Source organism: Scaptodrosophila lebanonensis, unplaced genomic scaffold (assembly GCF_003285725.1).
Source record: "Scaptodrosophila lebanonensis strain 11010-0011.00,11010-0021.00 unplaced genomic scaffold, SlebRS2 tig00001410-arrow-pilon, whole genome shotgun sequence".
Classification (NCBI taxonomy): domain Eukaryota; kingdom Metazoa; phylum Arthropoda; class Insecta; order Diptera; family Drosophilidae; genus Scaptodrosophila; species Scaptodrosophila lebanonensis.
Window position 1 is genome coordinate 3,462,377 of NW_022060738.1, and position 16,194 is coordinate 3,478,570.

A 16,194-nucleotide genomic window follows, 5' to 3' on the forward strand; every position below is an offset into this window, starting at 1 on the left:
TTTAATTTTCAACTAGTTCTTTGGAGAATAAAAGTTATCGCAGTAAAGCAAAATGCTCAAAATATAACACTGCTTAGAGTTAAACAAAGTGTTGCGAAGCATATGTATCCCGAATTTGTTGCAGCAACCAGCAAGAGGCAATGCAAAAAGGCAAAAAGTTGTCATTGACTGATGCCAACAACACGCGGTGTTCCCAAGCGGTCCCCCATCTAAGTACTAACCGCGCCCGACGCTGCTTAATTTCGGTGATCAGACGAGAACCGATGTATTCAGCGTGGTATGGTCGTTGGCGAATGCTGAACGTTGGAAACCGTGTTTTATGCTGACATTCCATTGCCACTGAGTTCAAAACAAAAGTATCCTTGAGATATGCTGAGTTCTGTCTCAACGCTTACGTCCTTTCGCCCAAGTGCTTACTAATTTCATTCCCTGTACATGATTTTCATTTAAAATCTGCTTCAAAATGTTTTAATTTGTTGTTATAACCAAATCGTCGGCTGTGGGCCATTTCTTTTTTGTTTCATATCTTAACCAATAATTGTTCACAAATTAATTTGTTGCAGAGTAAATTCTTGTTGAATAACTAAGTCAATGAATTATGAAGGGGTGTTAACACACTTCCGTTTAATTTTCAACTAGTTCTTTGGAGAATAAAAGTTATCGCAGTAAAGCAAAATGCTCAAAATATAACACTGCTTAGAGTTAAACAAAGTGTTGCGAAGCATATGTATCCCGAATTTGTTGCAGCAACCAGCAAGAGGCAATGCAAAAAGGCAAAAAGTTGTCATTGACTGATGCCAACAACACGCGGTGTTCCCAAGCGGTCCCCCATCTAAGTACTAACCGCGCCCGACGCTGCTTAATTTCGGTGATCAGACGAGAACCGATGTATTCAGCGTGGTATGGTCGTTGGCGAATGCTGAGCGTTGGAAACCGTGTTTTATGCTGACATTCCATTGCCACTGAGTTCAAAACAAAAGTATCCTTGAGATATGCTGAGTTCTGTCCCAACGCTTACGTCCTTTCGCCCAAGTGCTTGCTAATTTCATTCCCTGTACATAATTTTCATTTAAAATCTGCTTCAAAATTGTTTTAATTTGTTTGTATAAATAAATCGTCGGCTGTGGGCAATTTCTTTTTTGTTTCATATCTTAACCAATAATTGTTCACAAATTAATTTGTTGCAAAGTAAATTCTTGTTGAATACCTAAGTCAATGGATTATGAAGGGGGTTAACACACTTCCGTTTAATTTTCAACTAGTTCTTTGGAGAATAAAAGTTATCGCAGTAAAGCAAAATGCTCAAAATATAACACTGCTTAGAGTTAAACAAAGTGTTGCGAAGCATATGTATCCCGAATTTGTTGCAGCAACCAGCAAGAGGCAATGCAAAAAGGCAAAAAGTTGTCATTGACTGATGCCAACAACACGCGGTGTTCCCAAGCGGTCCCCCATCTAAGTACTAACCGCGCCCGACGCTGCTTAATTTCGGTGATCAGACGAGAACCGATGTATTCAGCGTGGTATGGTCGTTGGCGAATGCTGAGCGTTGGAAACCGTGTTTTATGCTGACATTCCATTGCCACTGAGTTCAAAACAAAAGTATCCTTGAGATATGCTGAGTTCTGTCTCAACGCTTACGTCCTTTCGCCCAAGTGCTTACTAATTTCATTCCCTGTACATGATTTTCATTTAAAATCTGCTTCAAAATGTTTTAATTTGTTGTTATAACCAAATCGTCGGCTGTGGGCCATTTCTTTTTTGTTTCATATCTTAACCAATAATTGTTCACAAATTAATTTGTTGCAGAGTAAATTCTTGTTGAATAACTAAGTCAATGAATTATGAAGGGGTGTTAACACACTTCCGTTTAATTTTCAACTAGTTCTTTGGAGAATAAAAGTTATCGCAGTAAAGCAAAATGCTCAAAATATAACACTGCTTAGAGTTAAACAAAGTGTTGCGAAGCATATGTATCCCGAATTTGTTGCAGCAACCAGCAAGAGGCAATGCAAAAAGGCAAAAAGTTGTCATTGACTGATGCCAACAACACGCGGTGTTCCCAAGCGGTCCCCCATCTAAGTACTAACCGCGCCCGACGCTGCTTAATTTCGGTGATCAGACGAGAACCGATGTATTGAGCGTGGTATGGTCGTTGGCGAATGCTGAGCGTTGGAAACCGTGTTTTATGCTGACATTCCATTGCCACTGAGTTCAAAACAAAAGTATCCTTGAGATATGCTGAGTTCTGTCTCAACGCTTACGTCCTTTCGCCCAAGTGGTAACTAATTTCATTCCCTGTTCATGATTTTCATTTAAAATCTGCTTCAAAATGTTTTAATTTGTTGTTATAACCAAATCGTCGGCTGTGGGCCATTTCTTTTTTGTTTCATATCTTAACCAATAATTGTTCACAAATTAATTTGTTGCAGAGTAAATTCTTGTTGAATAACTAAGTCAATGAATTATGAAGGGGTGTTAACACACTTCCGTTTAATTTTCAACTAGTTCTTTGGAGAATAAAAGTTATCGCAGTAAAGCAAAATGCTCAAAATATAACACTGCTTAGAGTTAAACAAAGTGTTGCGAAGTATATGTATCCCGAATTTGTTGCAGCAACCAGCAAGAGGCAATGCAAAAAGGCAAAAAGTTGTCATTGACTGATGCCAACAACACGCGGTGTTCCCAAGCGGTCCCCCATCTAAGTACTAACCGCGCCCGACGCTGCTTAATTTCGGTGATCAGACGAGAACCGATGTATTCAGCGTGGTATGGTCGTTGGCGAATGCTGAGCGTTGGAAACCGTGTTTTATGCTGACATTCCATTGCCACTGAGTTCAAAACAAAAGTATCCTTGAGATATGCTGAGTTCTGTCCCAACGCTTACGTCCTTTCGCCCAAGTGCTTACTAATTTCAGACGAGAACCGATGTATTCAGCGTGGTATGGTCGTTGGCGAATGCTGAGCGTTGGAAACCGTGTTTTATGCTGACATTCCATTGCCACTGAGTTGAAAACAAAAGTATCCTTGAGATATGCTGAGTTCTGTCTCAACGCTTACGTCCTTCCGCCCAAGTGCTTACTAATTTCATTCCCTGTACATGATTTTCATTTAAAATCTGCTTCAAAATGTTTTAATTTGTTGTTATAACCAAATCGTCGGCTGTGGGCCATTTCTTTTTTGTTTCATATCTTAACCAATAATTGTGCACAAATTAATTTGTTGCAGAGTAAATTCTTGTTGAATAACTAAGTCAATGAATTATGAAGGGGTGTTAACACACTTCCGTTTAATTTTCAACTAGTTCTTTGGAGAATAAAAGTTATCGCAGTAAAGCAAAATGCTCAAAATATAACACTGCTTAGAGTTAAACAAAGTGTTGCGAAGCATATGTATCCCGAATTTGTTGCAGCAACCAGCAAGAGGCAATGCAAAAAGGCAAAAAGTTGTCATTGACTGATGCCAACAACACGCGGTGTTCCCAAGCGGTCCCCCATCTAAGTACTAACCGCGCCCGACGCTGCTTAATTTCGGTGATCAGACGAGAACCGATGTATTCAGCGTGGTATGGTCGTTGGCGAATGCTGAGCGTTGGAAACCGTGTTTTATGCTGACATTCCATTGCCACTGAGTTCAAAACAAAAGTATCCTTGAGATATGCTGAGTTCTGTCTCAACGCTTACGTCCTTTCGCCCAAGTGCTAACTAATTTCATTCCCTGTTCATGATTTTCATTTAAAATCTGCTTCAAAATGTTTTAATTTGTTGTTATAACCAAATCGTCGGCTGTGGGCCATTTCTTTTTTGTTTCATATCTTAACCAATAATTGTTCACAAATTAATTTGTTGCAGAGTAAATTCTTGTTGAATAACTAAGTCAATGAATTATGAAGGGGTGTTAACACACTTCCGTTTAATTTTCAACTAGTTCTTTGGAGAATAAAAGTTATCGCAGTAAAGCAAAATGCTCAAAATATAACACTGCTTAGAGTTAAACAAAGTGTTGCGAAGCATATGTATCCCGAATTTGTTGCAGCAACCAGCAAGAGGCAATGCAAAAAGGCAAAAAGTTGTCATTGACTGATGCCAACAACACGCGGTGTTCCCAAGCGGTCCCCCATCTAAGTACTAACCGCGCCCGACGCTGCTTAATTTCGGTGATCAGACGAGAATCGATGTATTCAGCGTGGTATGGTCGTTGGCGAATGCTGAGCGTTGGAAACCGTGTTTTATGCTGACATTCCATTGCCACTGAGTTCAAAACAAAAGTATCCTTGAGATATGCTGAGTTCTGTCCCAACGCTTACGTCCTTTCGCCCAAGTGCTTACTAATTTCAGACGAGAACCGATGTATTCAGCGTGGTATGGTCGTTGGCGAATGCTGAGCGTTGGAAACCGTGTTTTATGCTGACATTCCATTGCCACTGAGTTCAAAACAAAAGTATCCTTGAGATATGCTGAGTTCTGTCTCAACGCTTACGTCCTTTCGCCCAAGTGCTAACTAATTTCATTCCCTGTTCATGATTTTCATTTAAAATCTGCTTCAAAATGTTTTAATTTGTTGTTATAACCAAATCGTCGGCTGTGGGCCATTTCTTTTTTGTTTCATATCTTAACCAATAATTGTTCACAAATTAATTTGTTGCAGAGTAAATTCTTGTTGAATAACTAAGTCAATGAATTATGAAGGGGTGTTAACACACTTCCGTTTAATTTTCAACTAGTTCTTTGGAGAATAAAAGTTATCGCAGTAAAGCAAAATGCTCAAAATATAACACTGCTTAGAGTTAAACAAAGTGTTGCGAAGCATATGTATCCCGAATTTGTTGCAGCAACCAGCAAGAGGCAATGCAAAAAGGCAAAAAGTTGTCATTGACTGATGCCAACAACACGCGGTGTTCCCAAGCGGTCCCCCATCTAAGTACTAACCGCGCCCGACGCTGCTTAATTTCGGTGATCAGACGAGAACCGATGTATTGAGCGTGGTATGGTCGTTGGCGAATGCTGAGCGTTGGAAACCGTGTTTTATGCTGACATTCCATTGCCACTGAGTTCAAAACAAAAGTATCCTTGAGATATGCTGAGTTCTGTCTCAACGCTTACGTCCTTTCGCCCAAGTGGTAACTAATTTCATTCCCTGTTCATGATTTTCATTTAAAATCTGCTTCAAAATGTTTTAATTTGTTGTTATAACCAAATCGTCGGCTGTGGGCCATTTCTTTTTTGTTTCATATCTTAACCAATAATTGTTCACAAATTAATTTGTTGCAGAGTAAATTCTTGTTGAATAACTAAGTCAATGAATTATGAAGGGGTGTTAACACACTTCCGTTTAATTTTCAACTAGTTCTTTGGAGAATAAAAGTTATCGCAGTAAAGCAAAATGCTCAAAATATAACACTGCTTAGAGTTAAACAAAGTGTTGCGAAGTATATGTATCCCGAATTTGTTGCAGCAACCAGCAAGAGGCAATGCAAAAAGGCAAAAAGTTGTCATTGACTGATGCCAACAACACGCGGTGTTCCCAAGCGGTCCCCCATCTAAGTACTAACCGCGCCCGACGCTGCTTAATTTCGGTGATCAGACGAGAACCGATGTATTCAGCGTGGTATGGTCGTTGGCGAATGCTGAGCGTTGGAAACCGTGTTTTATGCTGACATTCCATTGCCACTGAGTTCAAAACAAAAGTATCCTTGAGATATGCTGAGTTCTGTCTCAACGCTTACGTCCTTTCGCCCAAGTGCTTACTAATTTCATTCCCTGTACATGATTTTCATTTAAAATCTGCTTCAAAATGTTTTAATTTGTTGTTATAACCAAATCGTCGGCTGTGGGCCATTTCTTTTTTGTTTCATATCTTAACCAATAATTGTTCACAAATTAATTTGTTGCAGAGTAAATTCTTGTTGAATAACTAAGTCAATGAATTATGAAGGGGTGTTAACACACTTCCGTTTAATTTTCAACTAGTTCTTTGGAGAATAAAAGTTATCGCAGTAAAGCAAAATGCTCAAAATATAACACTGCTTAGAGTTAAACAAAGTGTTGCGAAGCATATGTATCCCGAATTTGTTGCAGCAACCAGCAAGAGGCAATGCAAAAAGGCAAAAAGTTGTCATTGACTGATGCCAACAACACGCGGTGTTCCCAAGCGGTCCCCCATCTAAGTACTAACCGCGCCCGACGCTGCTTAATTTCGGTGATCAGACGAGAACCGATGTATTGAGCGTGGTATGGTCGTTGGCGAATGCTGAGCGTTGGAAACCGTGTTTTATGCTGACATTCCATTGCCACTGAGTTCAAAACAAAAGTATCCTTGAGATATGCTGAGTTCTGTCTCAACGCTTACGTCCTTTCGCCCAAGTGGTAACTAATTTCATTCCCTGTTCATGATTTTCATTTAAAATCTGCTTCAAAATGTTTTAATTTGTTGTTATAACCAAATCGTCGGCTGTGGGCCATTTCTTTTTTGTTTCATATCTTAACCAATAATTGTTCACAAATTAATTTGTTGCAGAGTAAATTCTTGTTGAATAACTAAGTCAATGAATTATGAAGGGGTGTTAACACACTTCCGTTTAATTTTCAACTAGTTCTTTGGAGAATAAAAGTTATCGCAGTAAAGCAAAATGCTCAAAATATAACACTGCTTAGAGTTAAACAAAGTGTTGCGAAGTATATGTATCCCGAATTTGTTGCAGCAACCAGCAAGAGGCAATGCAAAAAGGCAAAAAGTTGTCATTGACTGATGCCAACAACACGCGGTGTTCCCAAGCGGTCCCCCATCTAAGTACTAACCGCGCCCGACGCTGCTTAATTTCGGTGATCAGACGAGAACCGATGTATTCAGCGTGGTATGGTCGTTGGCGAATGCTGAGCGTTGGAAACCGTGTTTTATGCTGACATTCCATTGCCACTGAGTTCAAAACAAAAGTATCCTTGAGATATGCTGAGTTCTGTCCCAACGCTTACGTCCTTTCGCCCAAGTGCTTACTAATTTCAGACGAGAACCGATGTATTCAGCGTGGTATGGTCGTTGGCGAATGCTGAGCGTTGGAAACCGTGTTTTATGCTGACATTCCATTGCCACTGAGTTGAAAACAAAAGTATCCTTGAGATATGCTGAGTTCTGTCTCAACGCTTACGTCCTTCCGCCCAAGTGCTTACTAATTTCATTCCCTGTACATGATTTTCATTTAAAATCTGCTTCAAAATGTTTTAATTTGTTGTTATAACCAAATCGTCGGCTGTGGGCCATTTCTTTTTTGTTTCATATCTTAACCAATAATTGTGCACAAATTAATTTGTTGCAGAGTAAATTCTTGTTGAATAACTAAGTCAATGAATTATGAAGGGGTGTTAACACACTTCCGTTTAATTTTCAACTAGTTCTTTGGAGAATAAAAGTTATCGCAGTAAAGCAAAATGCTCAAAATATAACACTGCTTAGAGTTAAACAAAGTGTTGCGAAGCATATGTATCCCGAATTTGTTGCAGCAACCAGCAAGAGGCAATGCAAAAAGGCAAAAAGTTGTCATTGACTGATGCCAACAACACGCGGTGTTCCCAAGCGGTCCCCCATCTAAGTACTAACCGCGCCCGACGCTGCTTAATTTCGGTGATCAGACGAGAACCGATGTATTCAGCGTGGTATGGTCGTTGGCGAATGCTGAGCGTTGGAAACCGTGTTTTATGCTGACATTCCATTGCCACTGAGTTCAAAACAAAAGTATCCTTGAGATATGCTGAGTTCTGTCCCAACGCTTACGTCCTTTCGCCCAAGTGCTTACTAATTTCATTCCCTGTACATAATTTTCATTTAAAATCTGCTTCAAAATTGTTTTAATTTGTTTGTATAAATAAATCGTCGGCTGTGGGCAATTTCTTTTTTGTTTCATATCTTAACCAATAATTGTTCACAAATTAATTTGTGGCAAAGTAAATTCTTGTTGAATACCTAAGTCAAAATGGATTATGAAGGGGGTTAACACACTTCCGTTTAATTTTCAACTAGTTCTTTGGAGAATAAAAGTTATCGCAGTAAAGCAAAATGCTCAAAATATAACACTGCTTAGAGTTAAACAAAGTGTTGCGAAGCATATGTATCCCGAATTTGTTGCAGCAACCAGCAAGAGGCAATGCAAAAAGGCAAAAAGTTGTCATTGACTGATGCCAACAACACGCGGTGTTCCCAAGCGGTCCCCCATCTAAGTACTAACCGCGCCCGACGCTGCTTAATTTCGGTGATCAGACGAGAACCGATGTATTCAGCGTGGTATGGTCGTTGGCGAATGCTGAGCGTTGGAAACCGTGTTTTATGCTGACATTCCATTGCCACTGAGTTCAAAACAAAAGTATCCTTGAGATATGCTGAGTTCTGTCTCAACGCTTACGTCCTTTCGCCCAAGTGCTTACTAATTTCATTCCCTGTACATGATTTTCATTTAAAATCTGCTTCAAAATGTTTTAATTTGTTGTTATAACCAAATCGTCGGCTGTGGGCCATTTCTTTTTTGTTTCATATCTTAACCAATAATTGTTCACAAATTAATTTGTTGCAGAGTAAATTCTTGTTGAATAACTAAGTCAATGAATTATGAAGGGGTGTTAACACACTTCCGTTTAATTTTCAACTAGTTCTTTGGAGAATAAAAGTTATCGCAGTAAAGCAAAATGCTCAAAATATAACACTGCTTAGAGTTAAACAAAGTGTTGCGAAGCATATGTATCCCGAATTTGTTGCAGCAACCAGCAAGAGGCAATGCAAAAAGGCAAAAAGTTGTCATTGACTGATGCCAACAACACGCGGTGTTCCCAAGCGGTCCCCCATCTAAGTACTAATCGCGCCCGACGCTGCTTAATTTCGGAGATCAGACGAGAACCGATGTATTCAGCGTGGTATGGTCGTTGGCGAATGCTGAGCGTTGGAAACCGTGTTTTATGCTGACATTCCATTGCCACTGAGTTCAAAACAAAAGTATCCTTGAGATATGCTGAGTTCTGTCCCAACGCTTACGTCCTTTCGCCCAAGTGCTTACTAATTTCAGACGAGAACCGATGTATTCAGCGTGGTATGGTCGTTGGCGAATGCTGAGCGTTGGAAACCGTGTTTTATGCTGACATTCCATTGCCACTGAGTTCAAAACAAAAGTATCCTTGAGATATGCTGAGTTCTGTCTCAACGCTTACGTCCTTTCGCCCAAGTGCTAACTAATTTCATTCCCTGTTCATGATTTTCATTTAAAATCTGCTTCAAAATGTTTTAATTTGTTGTTATAACCAAATCGTCGGCTGTGGGCCATTTCTTTTTTGTTTCATATCTTAACCAATAATTGTTCACAAATTAATTTGTTGAAGAGTAAATTCTTGTTGAATAACTAAGTCAATGGATTATGAAGGGGTGTTAACACACTTCCGTTTAATTTTCAACTAGTTCTTTGGAGAATAAAAGTTATCGCAGTAAAGCAAAATGCTCAAAATATAACACTGCTTAGAGTTAAACAAAGTGTTGCGAAGCATATGTATCCCGAATTTGTTGCAGCAACCAGCAAGAGGCAATGCAAAAAGGCAAAAAGTTGTCATTGACTGATGCCAACAACACGCGGTGTTCCCAAGCGGTCCCCCATCTAAGTACTAACCGCGCCCGACGCTGCTTAATTTCGGTGATCAGACGAGAACCGATGTATTCAGCGTGGTATGGTCGTTGGCGAATGCTGAGCGTTGGAAACCGTGTTTTATGCTGACATTCCATTGCCACTGAGTTCAAAACAAAAGTATCCTTGAGATATGCTGAGTTCTGTCCCAACGCTTACGTCCTTTCGCCCAAGTGCTTACTAATTTCATTCCCTGTACATAATTTTCATTTAAAATCTGCTTCAAAATTGTTTTAATTTGTTTGTATAAATAAATCGTCGGCTGTGGGCAATTTCTTTTTTGTTTCATATCTTAACCAATAATTGTTCACAAATTAATTTGTTGCAAAGTAAATTCTTGTTGAATACCTAAGTCAAAATGGATTATGAAGGGGGTTAACACACTTCCGTTTAATTTTCAACTAGTTCTTTGGAGAATAAAAGTTATCGCAGTAAAGCAAAATGCTCAAAATATAACACTGCTTAGAGTTAAACAAAGTGTTGCGAAGCATATGTATCCCGAATTTGTTGCAGCAACCAGCAAGAGGCAATGCAAAAAGGCAAAAAGTTGTCATTGACTGATGCCAACAACACGCGGTGTTCCCAAGCGGTCCCCCATCTAAGTACTAACCGCGCCCGACGCTGCTTAATTTCGGTGATCAGACGAGAATCGATGTATTCAGCGTGGTATGGTCGTTGGCGAATGCTGAGCGTTGGAAACCGTGTTTTATGCTGACATTCCATTGCCACTGAGTTCAAAACAAAAGTATCCTTGAGATATGCTGAGTTCTGTCCCAACGCTTACGTCCTTTCGCCCAAGTGCTAACTAATTTCATTCCCTGTTCATGATTTTCATTTAAAATCTGCTTCAAAATGTTTTAATTTGTTGTTATAACCAAATCGTCGGCTGTGGGCCATTTCTTTTTTGTTTCATATCTTAACCAATAATTGTTCACAAATTAATTTGTTGCAGAGTAAATTCTTGTTGAATAACTAAGTCAATGAATTATGAAGGGGTGTTAACACACTTCCGTTTAATTTTCAACTAGTTCTTTGGAGAATAAAAGTTATCGCAGTAAAGCAAAATGCTCAAAATATAACACTGCTTAGAGTTAAACAAAGTGTTGCGAAGCATATGTATCCCCAATTTGTTGCAGCAACCAGCAAGAGGCAATGCAAAAAGGCAAAAAGTTGTCATTGACTGATGCCAACAACACGCGGTGTTCCCAAGCGGTCCCCCATCTAAGTACTAACCGCGCCCGACGCTGCTTAATTTCGGTGATCAGACGAGAACCGATGTATTCAGCGTGGTATGGTCGTTGGCGAATGCTGAGCGTTGGAAACCGTGTTTTATGCTGACATTCCATTGCCACTGAGTTCAAAACAAAAGTATCCTTGAGATATGCTGAGTTCTGTCCCAACGCTTACGTCCTTTCGCCCAAGTGCTTACTAATTTCATTCCCTGTACATAATTTTCATTTAAAATCTGCTTCAAAATTGTTTTAATTTGTTTGTATAAATAAATCGTCGGCTGTGGGCAATTTCTTTTTTGTTTCATATCTTAACCAATAATTGTTCACAAATTAATTTGTTGCAGAGTAAATTCTTGTTGAATAACTAAGTCAATGGATTATGAAGGGGTGTTAACACACTTCCGTTTAATTTTCAACTAGTTCTTTGGAGAATAAAAGTTATCGCAGTAAAGCAAAATGCTCAAAATATAACACTGCTTAGAGTTAAACAAAGTGTTGCGAAGCATATGTATCCCGAATTTGTTGCAGCAACCAGCAAGAGGCAATGCAAAAAGGCAAAAAGTTGTCATTGACTGATGCCAACAACACGCGGTGTTCCCAAGCGGTCCCCCATCTAAGTACTAACCGCGCCCGACGCTGCTTAATTTCGGTGATCAGACGAGAATCGATGTATTCAGCGTGGTATGGTCGTTGGCGAATGCTGAGCGTTGGAAACCGTGTTTTATGCTGACATTCCATTGCCACTGAGTTCAAAACAAAAGTATCCTTGAGATATGCTGAGTTCTGTCCCAACGCTTACGTCCTTTCGCCCAAGTGCTAACTAATTTCATTCCCTGTTCATGATTTTCATTTAAAATCTGCTTCAAAATGTTTTAATTTGTTGTTATAACCAAATCGTCGGCTGTGGGCCATTTCTTTTTTGTTTCATATCTTAACCAATAATTGTTCACAAATTAATTTGTTGCAGAGTAAATTCTTGTTGAATAACTAAGTCAATGAATTATGAAGGGGTGTTAACACACTTCCGTTTAATTTTCAACTAGTTCTTTGGAGAATAAAAGTTATCGCAGTAAAGCAAAATGCTCAAAATATAACACTGCTTAGAGTTAAACAAAGTGTTGCGAAGCATATGTATCCCGAATTTGTTGCAGCAACCAGCAAGAGGCAATGCAAAAAGGCAAAAAGTTGTCATTGACTGATGCCAACAACACGCGGTGTTCCCAAGCGGTCCCCCATCTAAGTACTAACCGCGCCCGACGCTGCTTAATTTCGGTGATCAGACGAGAATCGATGTATTCAGCGTGGTATGGTCGTTGGCGAATGCTGAGCGTTGGAAACCGTGTTTTATGCTGACATTCCATTGCCACTGAGTTCAAAACAAAAGTATCCTTGAGATATGCTGAGTTCTGTCCCAACGCTTACGTCCTTTCGCCCAAGTGCTTACTAATTTCAGACGAGAACCGATGTATTCAGCGTGGTATGGTCGTTGGCGAATGCTGAGCGTTGGAAACCGTGTTTTATGCTGACATTCCATTGCCACTGAGTTCAAAACAAAAGTATCCTTGAGATATGCTGAGTTCTGTCTCAACGCTTACGTCCTTTCGCCCAAGTGCTAACTAATTTCATTCCCTGTTCATGATTTTCATTTAAAATCTGCTTCAAAATGTTTTAATTTGTTGTTATAACCAAATCGTCGGCTGTGGGCCATTTCTTTTTTGTTTCATATCTTAACCAATAATTGTTCACAAATTAATTTGTTGCAGAGTAAATTCTTGTTGAATAACTAAGTCAATGGATTATGAAGGGGTGTTAACACACTTCCGTTTAATTTTCAACTAGTTCTTTGGAGAATAAAAGTTATCGCAGTAAAGCAAAATGCTCAAAATATAACACTGCTTAGAGTTAAACAAAGTGTTGCGAAGCATATGTATCCCGAATTTGTTGCAGCAACCAGCAAGAGGCAATGCAAAAAGGCAAAAAGTTGTCATTGACTGATGCCAACAACACGCGGTGTTCCCAAGCGGTCCTCCATCTAAGTACTAACCGCGCCCGACGCTGCTTAATTTCGGTGATCAGACGAGAACCGATGTATTCAGCGTGGTATGGTCGTTGGCGAATGCTGAGCGTTGGAAACCGTGTTTTATGCTGACATTCCATTGCCACTGAGTTCAAAACAAAAGTATCCTTGAGATATGCTGAGTTCTGTCTCAACGCTTACGTCCTTTCGCCCAAGTGCTAACTAATTTCATTCCCTGTTCATGATTTTCATTTAAAATCTGCTTCAAAATGTTTTAATTTGTTGTTATAACCAAATCGTCGGCTGTGGGCCATTTCTTTTTTGTTTCATATCTTAACCAATAATTGTTCACAAATTAATTTGTTGCAGAGTAAATTCTTGTTGAATAACTAAGTCAATGAATTATGAAGGGGTGTTAACACACTTCCGTTTAATTTTCAACTAGTTCTTTGGAGAATAAAAGTTATCGCAGTAAAGCAAAATGCTCAAAATATATCAAAATGTATCCCGAATTTGTTGCAGCAACCAGCAAGAGGCAATGCAAAAAGGCAAAAAGTTGTCATTGACTGATGCCAACAACACGCGGTGTTCCCAAGCGGTCCCCCATCTAAGTACTAACCGCGCCCGACGCTGCTTAATTTCGGTGATCAGACGAGAACCGATGTATTCAGCGTGGTATGGTCGTTGGCGAATGCTGAGCGTTGGAAACCGTGTTTTATGCTGACATTCCATTGCCACTGAGTTCAAAACAAAAGTATCCTTGAGATATGCTGAGTTCTGTCTCAACGCTTACGTCCTTTCGCCCAAGTGCTTACTAATTTCATTCCCTGTACATGATTTTCATTTAAAATCTGCTTCAAAATGTTTTAATTTGTTGTTATAACCAAATCGTCGGCTGTGGGCCATTTCTTTTTTGTTTCATATCTTAACCAATAATTGTTCACAAATTAATTTGTTGCAGAGTAAATTCTTGTTGAATAACTAAGTCAATGGATTATGAAGGGGTGTTAACACACTTCCGTTTAATTTTCAACTAGTTCTTTGGAGAATAAAAGTTATCGCAGTAAAGCAAAATGCTCAAAATATAACACTGCTTAGAGTTAAACAAAGTGTTGCGAAGCATATGTATCCCGAATTTGTTGCAGCAACCAGCAAGAGGCAATGCAAAAAGGCAAAAAGTTGTCATTGACTGATGCCAACAACACGCGGTGTTCCCAAGCGGTCCCCCATCTAAGTACTAACCGCGCCCGACGCTGCTTAATTTCGGTGATCAGACGAGAACCGATGTATTCAGCGTGGTATGGTCGTTGGCGAATGCTGAGCGTTGGAAACCGTGTTTTATGCTGACATTCCATTGCCACTGAGTTCAAAACAAAAGTATCCTTGAGATATGCTGAGTTCTGTCCCAACGCTTACGTCCTTTCGCCCAAGTGCTTACTAATTTCATTCCCTGTACATAATTTTCATTTAAAATCTGCTTCAAAATTGTTTTAATTTGTTTGTATAAATAAATCGTCGGCTGTGGGCAATTTCTTTTTTGTTTCATATCTTAACCAATAATTGTTCACAAATTAATTTGTTGCAAAGTAAATTCTTGTTGAATACCTAAGTCAAAATGGATTATGAAGGGGGTTAACACACTTCCGTTTAATTTTCAACTAGTTCTTTGGAGAATAAAAGTTATCGCAGTAAAGCAAAATGCTCAAAATATAACACTGCTTAGAGTTAAACAAAGTGTTGCGAAGCATATGTATCCCGAATTTGTTGCAGCAACCAGCAAGAGGCAATGCAAAAAGGCAAAAAGTTGTCATTGACTGATGCCAACAACACGCGGTGTTCCCAAGCGGTCCCCCATCTAAGTACTAACCGCGCCCGACGCTGCTTAATTTCGGTGATCAGACGAGAACCGATGTATTCAGCGTGGTATGGTCGTTGGCGAATGCTGAGCGTTGGAAACCGTGTTTTATGCTGACATTCCATTGCCACTGAGTTCAAAACAAAAGTATCCTTGAGATATGCTGAGTTCTGTCTCAACGCTTACGTCCTTTCGCCCAAGTGCTTACTAATTTCATTCCCTGTACATGATTTTCATTTAAAATCTGCTTCAAAATTGTTTTAATTTGTTTGTATAAATAAATCGTCGGCTGTGGGCAATTTCTTTTTTGTTTCATATCTTAACCAATAATTGTTCACAAATTAATTTGTTGCAAAGTAAATTCTTGTTGAATACCTAAGTCAAAATGGATTATGAAGGGGGTTAACACACTTCCGTTTAATTTTCAACTAGTTCTTTGGAGAATAAAAGTTATCGCAGTAAAGCAAAATGCTCAAAATATAACACTGCTTAGAGTTAAACAAAGTGTTGCGAAGCATATGTATCCCGAATTTGTTGCAGCAACCAGCAAGAGGCAATGCAAAAAGGCAAAAAGTTGTCATTGACTGATGCCAACAACACGCGGTGTTCCCAAGCGGTCCCCCATCTAAGTACTAACCGCGCCCGACGCTGCTTAATTTCGGTGATCAGACGAGAACCGATGTATTCAGCGTGGTATGGTCGTTGGCGAATGCTGAGCGTTGGAAACCGTGTTTTATGCTGACATTCCATTGCCACTGAGTTCAAAACAAAAGTATCCTTGAGATATGCTGAGTTCTGTCTCAACGCTTACGTCCTTTCGCCCAAGTGCTTACTAATTTCATTCCCTGTACATGATTTTCATTTAAAATCTGCTTCAAAATGTTTTAATTTGTTGTTATAACCAAATCGTCGGCTGTGGGCCATTTCTTTTTTGTTTCATATCTTAACCAATAATTGTTCACAAATTAATTTGTTGCAGAGTAAATTCTTGTTGAATAACTAAGTCAATGAATTATGAAGGGGTGTTAACACACTTCCGTTTAATTTTCAACTAGTTCTTTGGAGAATAAAAGTTATCGCAGTAAAGCAAAATGCTCAAAATATAACACTGCTTAGAGTTAAACAAAGTGTTGCGAAGCATATGTATCCCGAATTTGTTGCAGCAACCAGCAAGAGGCAATGCAAAAAGGCAAAAAGTTGTCATTGACTGATGCCAACAACACGCGGTGTTCCCAAGAGGTCCCCCATCTAAGTACTAACCGCGCCCGACGCTGCTTAATTTCGGTGATCAGACGAGAATCGATGTATTCAGCGTGGTATGGTCGTTGGCGAATGCTGAGCGTTGGAAACCGTGTTTTATGCTGACATTCCATTGCCACTGAGTTCAAAACAAAAGTATCCTTGAGATATGCTGAGTTCTGTCCCAACGCTTACGTCC

General features: G+C 39.5%; 25 non-coding genes across 25 annotated transcripts; all 25 read right to left on the minus strand.

The window, feature by feature from the left end:
• Window positions 1-172: 172 nt before the first annotated feature.
• Window positions 173-291, minus strand: LOC115630913. Its single transcript, XR_003996203.1, has one exon. It is a non-coding gene; the product is annotated as a 5S ribosomal RNA (ribosomal RNA).
• Window positions 292-795: 504 nt separating this feature from the next.
• LOC115630817 lies at window positions 796-914 on the minus strand. The gene has a single exon (XR_003996116.1). It is a non-coding gene; the product is annotated as a 5S ribosomal RNA (ribosomal RNA).
• Window positions 915-1,418: 504 nt separating this feature from the next.
• Window positions 1,419-1,537, minus strand: LOC115630818. The gene has a single exon (XR_003996117.1). It is a non-coding gene; the product is annotated as a 5S ribosomal RNA (ribosomal RNA).
• Window positions 1,538-2,041: 504 nt separating this feature from the next.
• On the minus strand, window positions 2,042-2,160 carry LOC115630853. Its single transcript, XR_003996149.1, has one exon. It is a non-coding gene; the product is annotated as a 5S ribosomal RNA (ribosomal RNA).
• A 504-nt stretch (window positions 2,161-2,664) lies between these two features.
• On the minus strand, window positions 2,665-2,783 carry LOC115630819. Its single transcript, XR_003996118.1, has one exon. It is a non-coding gene; the product is annotated as a 5S ribosomal RNA (ribosomal RNA).
• Window positions 2,784-3,460: 677 nt separating this feature from the next.
• Window positions 3,461-3,579, minus strand: LOC115630821. Its single transcript, XR_003996119.1, has one exon. It is a non-coding gene; the product is annotated as a 5S ribosomal RNA (ribosomal RNA).
• A 504-nt stretch (window positions 3,580-4,083) lies between these two features.
• LOC115630859 lies at window positions 4,084-4,202 on the minus strand. The gene has a single exon (XR_003996155.1). It is a non-coding gene; the product is annotated as a 5S ribosomal RNA (ribosomal RNA).
• Window positions 4,203-4,879: 677 nt separating this feature from the next.
• On the minus strand, window positions 4,880-4,998 carry LOC115630854. Its single transcript, XR_003996150.1, has one exon. It is a non-coding gene; the product is annotated as a 5S ribosomal RNA (ribosomal RNA).
• Window positions 4,999-5,502: 504 nt separating this feature from the next.
• LOC115630822 lies at window positions 5,503-5,621 on the minus strand. The gene has a single exon (XR_003996120.1). It is a non-coding gene; the product is annotated as a 5S ribosomal RNA (ribosomal RNA).
• Window positions 5,622-6,125: 504 nt separating this feature from the next.
• LOC115630855 lies at window positions 6,126-6,244 on the minus strand. Its single transcript, XR_003996151.1, has one exon. It is a non-coding gene; the product is annotated as a 5S ribosomal RNA (ribosomal RNA).
• A 504-nt stretch (window positions 6,245-6,748) lies between these two features.
• On the minus strand, window positions 6,749-6,867 carry LOC115630824. Its single transcript, XR_003996122.1, has one exon. It is a non-coding gene; the product is annotated as a 5S ribosomal RNA (ribosomal RNA).
• A 677-nt stretch (window positions 6,868-7,544) lies between these two features.
• On the minus strand, window positions 7,545-7,663 carry LOC115630825. Its single transcript, XR_003996123.1, has one exon. It is a non-coding gene; the product is annotated as a 5S ribosomal RNA (ribosomal RNA).
• A 506-nt stretch (window positions 7,664-8,169) lies between these two features.
• Window positions 8,170-8,288, minus strand: LOC115630826. The gene has a single exon (XR_003996124.1). It is a non-coding gene; the product is annotated as a 5S ribosomal RNA (ribosomal RNA).
• Window positions 8,289-8,792: 504 nt separating this feature from the next.
• On the minus strand, window positions 8,793-8,911 carry LOC115630856. Its single transcript, XR_003996152.1, has one exon. It is a non-coding gene; the product is annotated as a 5S ribosomal RNA (ribosomal RNA).
• Window positions 8,912-9,588: 677 nt separating this feature from the next.
• Window positions 9,589-9,707, minus strand: LOC115630827. Its single transcript, XR_003996125.1, has one exon. It is a non-coding gene; the product is annotated as a 5S ribosomal RNA (ribosomal RNA).
• Window positions 9,708-10,213: 506 nt separating this feature from the next.
• On the minus strand, window positions 10,214-10,332 carry LOC115630860. Its single transcript, XR_003996156.1, has one exon. It is a non-coding gene; the product is annotated as a 5S ribosomal RNA (ribosomal RNA).
• Window positions 10,333-10,836: 504 nt separating this feature from the next.
• Window positions 10,837-10,955, minus strand: LOC115630828. Its single transcript, XR_003996126.1, has one exon. It is a non-coding gene; the product is annotated as a 5S ribosomal RNA (ribosomal RNA).
• A 505-nt stretch (window positions 10,956-11,460) lies between these two features.
• On the minus strand, window positions 11,461-11,579 carry LOC115630861. Its single transcript, XR_003996157.1, has one exon. It is a non-coding gene; the product is annotated as a 5S ribosomal RNA (ribosomal RNA).
• Window positions 11,580-12,083: 504 nt separating this feature from the next.
• On the minus strand, window positions 12,084-12,202 carry LOC115630862. Its single transcript, XR_003996158.1, has one exon. It is a non-coding gene; the product is annotated as a 5S ribosomal RNA (ribosomal RNA).
• Window positions 12,203-12,879: 677 nt separating this feature from the next.
• LOC115630849 lies at window positions 12,880-12,998 on the minus strand. Its single transcript, XR_003996146.1, has one exon. It is a non-coding gene; the product is annotated as a 5S ribosomal RNA (ribosomal RNA).
• Window positions 12,999-13,471: 473 nt separating this feature from the next.
• On the minus strand, window positions 13,472-13,590 carry LOC115630829. Its single transcript, XR_003996127.1, has one exon. It is a non-coding gene; the product is annotated as a 5S ribosomal RNA (ribosomal RNA).
• A 504-nt stretch (window positions 13,591-14,094) lies between these two features.
• Window positions 14,095-14,213, minus strand: LOC115630830. The gene has a single exon (XR_003996128.1). It is a non-coding gene; the product is annotated as a 5S ribosomal RNA (ribosomal RNA).
• Window positions 14,214-14,719: 506 nt separating this feature from the next.
• LOC115630831 lies at window positions 14,720-14,838 on the minus strand. Its single transcript, XR_003996129.1, has one exon. It is a non-coding gene; the product is annotated as a 5S ribosomal RNA (ribosomal RNA).
• Window positions 14,839-15,344: 506 nt separating this feature from the next.
• Window positions 15,345-15,463, minus strand: LOC115630832. Its single transcript, XR_003996130.1, has one exon. It is a non-coding gene; the product is annotated as a 5S ribosomal RNA (ribosomal RNA).
• Window positions 15,464-15,967: 504 nt separating this feature from the next.
• On the minus strand, window positions 15,968-16,086 carry LOC115630857. Its single transcript, XR_003996153.1, has one exon. It is a non-coding gene; the product is annotated as a 5S ribosomal RNA (ribosomal RNA).
• Window positions 16,087-16,194: the final 108 nt, after the last annotated feature.